This window comes from Tiliqua scincoides, chromosome 1 (assembly GCF_035046505.1).
Source record: "Tiliqua scincoides isolate rTilSci1 chromosome 1, rTilSci1.hap2, whole genome shotgun sequence".
Taxonomy (NCBI): domain Eukaryota; kingdom Metazoa; phylum Chordata; class Lepidosauria; order Squamata; family Scincidae; genus Tiliqua; species Tiliqua scincoides.
This window is the reverse complement of record NC_089821.1, coordinates 162852921-162860265: the sequence shown is the minus strand read 5'-3', so window position 1 is coordinate 162860265 and position 7345 is coordinate 162852921.

The following is a 7345-nucleotide window of genomic DNA, read 5'->3' as shown; positions in this document are numbered from 1 at the left end:
GGTCTTTCTTTTGCTGCTGTTACTGCATCACAGACGTGAAACAACAAGCAGTGGAGGAAGCCCTCATCCCACAGCTCACTCGAGAGGCCAAACAGTCGCCCTCATGCTGAGAGCAGTTGCATCGGGCCAGTGTGGGCTCCAACAAATCTCTGGAGGGCCAGAGGCTCATTGGAGGCTAGGGGCTCCCTGAGGGCCACATAGAGAGGCCTTGAGGGCCGCAAGTGGCCCCCGGGCTGGGGTTTGGACACCCCTGATCTAGAGGACCATCTCATAGAGAAGAACTTACTTTCACTTGCTCCTGAAGGCAGGGCTAGAGTCAAAGTGTTGAAACAATAGGGATGTAGATTTAGGCTAGACTTAGGAATTGGGTAACTGTAGAGGCTGTCTGGTACTGAAACAGTCTACAACATGCAGTAGTGGGCTTTCCCTCATTGCAAATTTTCAGAACAGAGGCTAGAAAGGGATCTGTCAGGGATACTGTAGTAGCTGCCTACACTGAGCAGGGGGTTGGATTAGATGACCTCCAAATACCTTCCAACACAAACATTCTGTGATTCTGTTGATATTCCTTTTGCTGTGGTGATGATGGTCAGCTACTGAAACAATTGTAGTCAGGCTGTCAGTCTGGACTATTTTCTGGTGTAATGCTGTGCTTCTTAGTTTTTATGGAAAATATCTCTTTCGTTCTGCTTTAATGAATAAAGCATTAGCACTTTAGGATAGCTTATTTCCTGCATGGACTGAAAGATCTGAACACCATCTTCTATAGAATTGTCCACATTGACTGATTTGTGGGCAATCATTTCTAATGAAATTGTATAACTACTGGGGGTGTTTATGTTAACTAGAATACTCAGTATTGTTTAGTATCACACGATAGCCATAAGTCCTGACTTTCCTTGTTCATATGTACCTCTCAGACCCTAGTGACTGGAGTTAAGACTTTTCTCAACCTCCCACACTTTTAAACAAGGCATTTTGGTAGAAACCAGAGATAATGCCTTCTTGGTGGCCTCAGCTTCAGGATGTTCTCCCCAGAGAGATCCATCTCTTACTTGTTTGTTCACCTTTAATTTGACATATATTTTCAGTGAATCCAACTAGTAGAGTTCAGTTATGGTAGCCCTCCTTAATTTTGAATTTGGTAAACTTTGATATATATTAATCAGAATAATTTTCTCAGCTGGAAACACAATTATTTTGAAGTTTTCCCATTTTGTTCTATAAATTGACTGACTGACATGGTGCTGGACAACTCTGAATTCCTTAATGGCATGAATTTAACCACATATTGCCATAAATCTTTTTGTCAGCATCTTCTGCTTTCTCTCACAACACTTTTTATTTCTTTTACCTTTGTTTTTAAATGCACAAAACCAACACTTCTGTGCTTCTGGCCACCCAAAGTGGTGACAAAAAGTATAAAACAAATACTGTACAATAAGCATTTTTCACCTGAAGAACAGCACTCACCAGAACTATAACTAGTCTTTTCTCATTTTTGTTTAAATACATGTTTGTGTAGAACTGTGGAACCTTTCTTCATTTTCCAGGTTGCTTTCACAAATTATTTCACTATGGGGGAACTGGGGAAAAGGGGAGGGGGAGAATCTCACTCTGTGGTGACTTTCCAGTTCAAAACGGATTGCTGGGAGTAGATTACCACAGAGTTAAAATACTGACAAATATCATTCAGTTGTCTATCCTTATTATTCCTACAATATTACAATTGCTTCTTGTGTCATGTTTTATAGAACCGCTCTGAACAGAAATCTACCATCCCCCATTTTCATGGTCCAGTTGTTTGCAGTTCTTTCTTTCACCTACCACAAAACTTCCATTATTCCTCTATAGCACCTAAATCTCAACTGCTTTACAAGCTGCTGTCAAGAATTTAGTACCTTAAGGCTGACTTCAACACCTTTCTTTCGTGTTTTATGCTTTTGCTCGGTTTTATAGTCATTACACAGCTGCAATAAATGGCTACAAATCAGGGGGAATGACTTGGAGTCGCCCATGAAGTGGGGGGAATCTGTTGCCTGCTCCTGATGTTCTCCACAAAAAAGTTTAATGTTTATTAAAGCCATAAGTAATATTTCGACCTGCTCCACAGCACATTTTCTTCTCTTCCTTCTTTATTATAAACAAAACTAATGGCTTTTTGCATTCAAATATATGTGGTGATTCGCTAGGACAAGGGAGCCAGAGTTTCCCCAGCTCTCTCCAGTTTCGAAGGAGGAATGCTGATTCGGATCCAAAGCACACTATCAGAACTGTCACAGTGCAGATTTTGCTAAGCTGTAGCATTTCAGGTTGCAAATGAGAGAACTGCATATTGGACTGTTCTGGCACATAAACAACTAGCTGGCCTTCAGACAATTTGCAGCAGCATTGTACATTGTGAAATTGTCATTATTTTGTCACAGCAGGAGTGCAAGAAGTGCTGATGAAAATTACTGCACCATCATGCCGAAGAGTGTGAGCTTGGAAAAGTCTGGTTTGAATCTTACTCCATTAATGAATTCAGAAGGTGGCCTTAGGCAATGCATTGCACACCACCACAGAGGATGTGCCAGGAATCCACACAGTCACGCAATCTGCACAGACAGTTTTCAATCCAAGGGGAGGAGGAGGAGCAGGGCATCATCTTTACTGGGACACTTCCCCAGTTCTTTCTGTGCTTCTGACTTAGTACAACAGTGCTAAATTTAAAGAGCACATATTCCCTGAAATGGCACCTTTCTTGGGCTTTACCTCAGTGTTATCTCTCTGACACCTTTGCCCTGATTTCCTACCTCCAATCATAATTGCCTAGCCTTGGTCAGCCTCGCTCACTTGCCACCCACTCCACAACACTTGTCCCCAGCCCAGGTCCAAAACACAGTTAACTGGGCTGAAAAGACAGAACACGTGACAAGTCTGGTGTGGGATACCCTTAGCCATGTATCCCGTTCCCTGTACAAATTATGCCCCTCAGCTTTGAATTCATATGTGAACACTTTTGAATGTATTTAATTTCAGCTTGTTAACCTGCAACTGTCTCCTAACTGCCTCTAGGTAATGCTCCAGGACCTCAACAGCATTCAACGAAAGGAAGAAATATTGCTGGGTGTGGCCCACATATTCTTGGCACTCAACCAGCAGGTGTCACTTGACAAGAGCTGAGGCAAGTGAGGCCCAGATAATGCTATGGAGATACATTGTTTTGTATCCAGCTGTTGCCTTTGTGGGTGCTGCTGGCCATTCAGGCACCGTGTATCTCATGGTGTTATGCCCGACTCATTCCCTGCCTCAGCTGCTGCCAAGTGATGCTGATGGTCAACAGTGTGGGGAACCCTCTCCTGCTCCTTGGGGTGGGGCACTCACTACTGTCATATGAGTTGGTGTGTCTTCTCCACATTTTTCCACATATGCACTTTGAAGTGATTACTCTGTGTCAGTGGTTCTCATACATTTAGCACCGGGACCCACTTTTGAAAATGAGAATCTGTCAGGACCCACCGGAAGTGATGTTATGACTGGAAGTGACATCATCAAGTAGGAAAATTTTTAACAGTCCTAAACTGCAGTCCTACCCTTACTTACCTAGGAGTAAGTCCCATTGACTATCATTGTTAAAAGAATATACATAGTAGCTTGTTAAAAGTATACATCTATAACATTTCCCCAAAATGCAGTTATATACCATGGGAGCATCAAGTCTAACATATTAAAAATAGAATACTGGAATGAATGGGGACCCACCTGAAATTGGCTTGCGACCCACCTAGTAGGTCCCGACCCACAGTTTGAGAAACACTGCTCTGTGTGTATACTATTTTGCCACTCAACATCCTGCCCACAATTCTATGTTGTCCCTGATATGCCTTTGCTGAATTGGACATTTGGGGGCCCACAATGGCTTTGGGAGAGAATTTTCAGCAGGAAAACTGTACAGAAGAGTGAAATCTCTGCACCTTGGTCCCAAACCAGATCAGACCCCCATACAGCTCTATTTTAAGGCAAAAATAAACCCTAGACAATGATACAATGCCACATCTACTTTGGCCCTAAGTATCCTTTTCAGAAGTATTCCAACTTCAGGTGTGGACAGGCCTCTTGAACACAGTACAGTCCCCACCATCGGAGCCCTTATTCCACACCAGGGGTGCCCAAACCCCAGCCCGCGGGCCACTTGCAACCTGCTGTGGGTCCCCATCCGGCCCCCAGGGGGTCCCCCCATCTCCAATGGGCACTCGGCCCTCACCCCAGCCTGTGCTGGTCCGCCATGCGAGCTCCATGCCTTGCTTTCCCTTGCTGCCGCTGAACTCAGTGGCAGTGAAGGAAAGACAAGCCCAGTGCGTGAGCAGGGCCTTTTATAGTGCGAAGGTAACGTGAGACTTGCAGGTCTAGTGTTACTTCCCACTATAAAAGACCCTGCAAACTTACGGCTGGTCTCTCTCTGCCTTGCCCATGGGCTGGGGTGGGGTGGGCTCTGCTTGACTGGGCTCGGCTCCCCTCCCCTCCAGCAATCTGGGGAGGGGGTGGAGAGAGAGAGATATCCCACATGAGGGAGGGGAGCCCAGCCCAGCCCGCAGCACATGCCTCCCAGGGAGGGAGGGCTGGTTGGTAGGCCAGCCGGCCAGGAAAGCAGGCAGGCAGCAGCAGCACATGCCACCCTAGCTAGTGAGGAAGGGTGGTTAGGTAGGCAGGCAGGCAGCTGAGGAGCAGGCAGGTAACCGAGTGGGCAGCCAGGCAGGAGCACATACTGCCCAAGCAAATGAGGGAGGGAAGGAGGGAGGGTGAAAGGGCAGGCGAGCAGGGAGGTGTAAGTGTGTGAAAGTGTGGAAGATCCCCCCTCCATTTGTGTGTGTGTGAGAATGGGATCATAAACTGGCATGAAGATCACCCCCCCCCCTTATTAGGGTGAATGGAATCATAAACTGGCATGGAGATCTCGCCCCCCCCCCATTTAGGGTGAATGGAATCACAGACTGGCTTAAATTCATTCATTCATTCATTTTCCTTCTCTAATATATTCATTTATGTTATTTTATTCAAATTTGAAATGTAAATTAATTCTTTTTTTCCAGCCCCCGGACACAGTGTCAGAGAGATTATGTGCCCTCCTGCCAAAAACTTTGAGCATCCCTGTTCCACACCATGGAATAATATTGGAAAAACTGCAACCATGTGAGCAGTCCCACTCAGATGCCAGTCCTGCAGGAAAAAATTATGCCGTCAGCTCTGCCCATATAATTGAAGACCTTTAAATGCAACAGCTACTGTGGTTTAGGATGAACTCACAGAATCAAGGCTCCCAGAGCAGGACGATACTACACAAAGGGCACCTCAGTCAAAGCCAAAATAAGACAATGTTAAGCAATATGAGACTCTTTTCTGGAAACTCTTTTGCTTTATCATTCACAGAATTAAGAGCTAACAGTGGCTTGCTGCACTGCAACAATGAGAGGCTGCCATGGGGCAGGGGTCAGTGGGGCTTTTCAAACTGTTTATGAGCCTTTCATTTTATTCTGTGCGTAGTTGTGGAAAAGAACAATAAAACAAGAGCTATTCAAGGACCAGGTCAGACAGCTGGCAGAAATCCAAGTTACAGTAGTTTGTATGGGTTTTTTTTTTTATTTTATTAAATCATTGACCTGATTATTCAAGTTGCTATTTCTGCAGAGTACTATGGGTCAGGGTTAATGAAGATTGTACATAGCAAAGTCTGCTGACTCTAGTGGCTATTTTAACTTCCTCTCAAGGGAGATCTAGGTTTAACTCCTAGCTGGACAATTCACAAAAGTGAATTTTTTGTGTGCTTGTGGCTGTGGCAATACCAGGGAATGCTGTTGTGAGCAATACTACCATGATTTCTTGCTAAGTGCTATGAAGAGCACAGAAAAGAAGCAATATAGAATGGCTTTTGGACACTAATGATATGCTCAAATACAGGAATTGTATTTCCTGTGCTCATATCATTAATGTTCAACGTGGGGGTTCTAATGTTTCTCAGAAGTGGAGTTGCATGAACTACACCCCACCCCCACCCCCCGTCCCTCCTTGGGGAAGATGAATGAGCCCTCACTATGAATGTTAATGATATGCATGGATACAGGAAGTGTGACTTTTTTGCACTTCTGGCATTTGTGCATATGATTATTATCCTAAATCACACTCTGTTGCTACCCAGAGGGCTTACAATCTCCACACTAGGCAGGCAGAGATATTGGCAAACTAGAAAAGAAATCAGATACTGAAAATGAAAAAGGGCATAGGAATGAGTTGGATGGCAGAGGAGAAGCAATTCCAGTATGAAGCAACAGGGAAAAAGATTTAAGTGTATATGAACAAAAAAATATTGGAAATGAGGTTGAAGGAAACTGAGAGACCATGAACTTTTGAGGGCTAAGAATCAAGAAGCTTCTGTTAAACCGGGGTCTCCAAACTTTTTGGCCAGAGGGCCACATCAAATATCAGGCGTGGTGTGGAGAGCCAGAAAAAAATTTAAATATAAAATTGAAATAAATAAATTAGAGATGGAACATAGATGAGCGAATAAATGAATGAATGAGTTCATTTATTCAACCTCTCTGGCCCTCAGACACCATCCAGACACAATCAGAGCACAGTTCTGGTCATGTTCAGTTGAGGAGGCCTCTGTGCCTGCCTCCCCCCCCCCCCACAGTAGGCAGTGCACACCCCATTGGCACACCTGCACTGGCACTGGAAAATTGGATAGGGTTGGATCCTAGGTTGGCTTTTGGCCAGATCCAGCAAGGGATATTTTACTCACATCTGTAATTTTTTTTCTTAGTGCTTCCAGCATAATGATCATGGTCTTTTATAATATATTTTTATGCTATGTTTTTTCCAGTAATTACATATGAACAAATAAAACAGATTTTTTTGCTTACATTAATTATGTATCAAACCTGGCATCATGCAAAACTTCTCTAGCCCAAATCTAAAATATTTCATCCTGTACAAACAATCCTTGCTGCTCAACCAATTTACATTCATTATATACACTCAAAGTCAGTTAAAACAATTGTCTGCTTAGTAGTCTTATACTTAGTGATGAATAAGTCCCACTTCTGATGTAACAATAGTCTTGACTACTTCAGTGAAAAGGACCCATATAGACTTGATTTGAGATGCCAGCTGTTTGGGCTTTATAGAATTGTAAAGACAGTATTTGCATTCCTGCTAGTGCATGGAGTTGGTTTTTTAAAAAATGTGCTTCCCAAACTTTAACCCACTAATCCTCACAACCTCTGCAAGCCAGTATTATCAACTCCACATTGCAAATAAGGACTTGAGGTGAAAAGCAGAGTGGCTTGTCTGGGACCTCCTAGTGAGT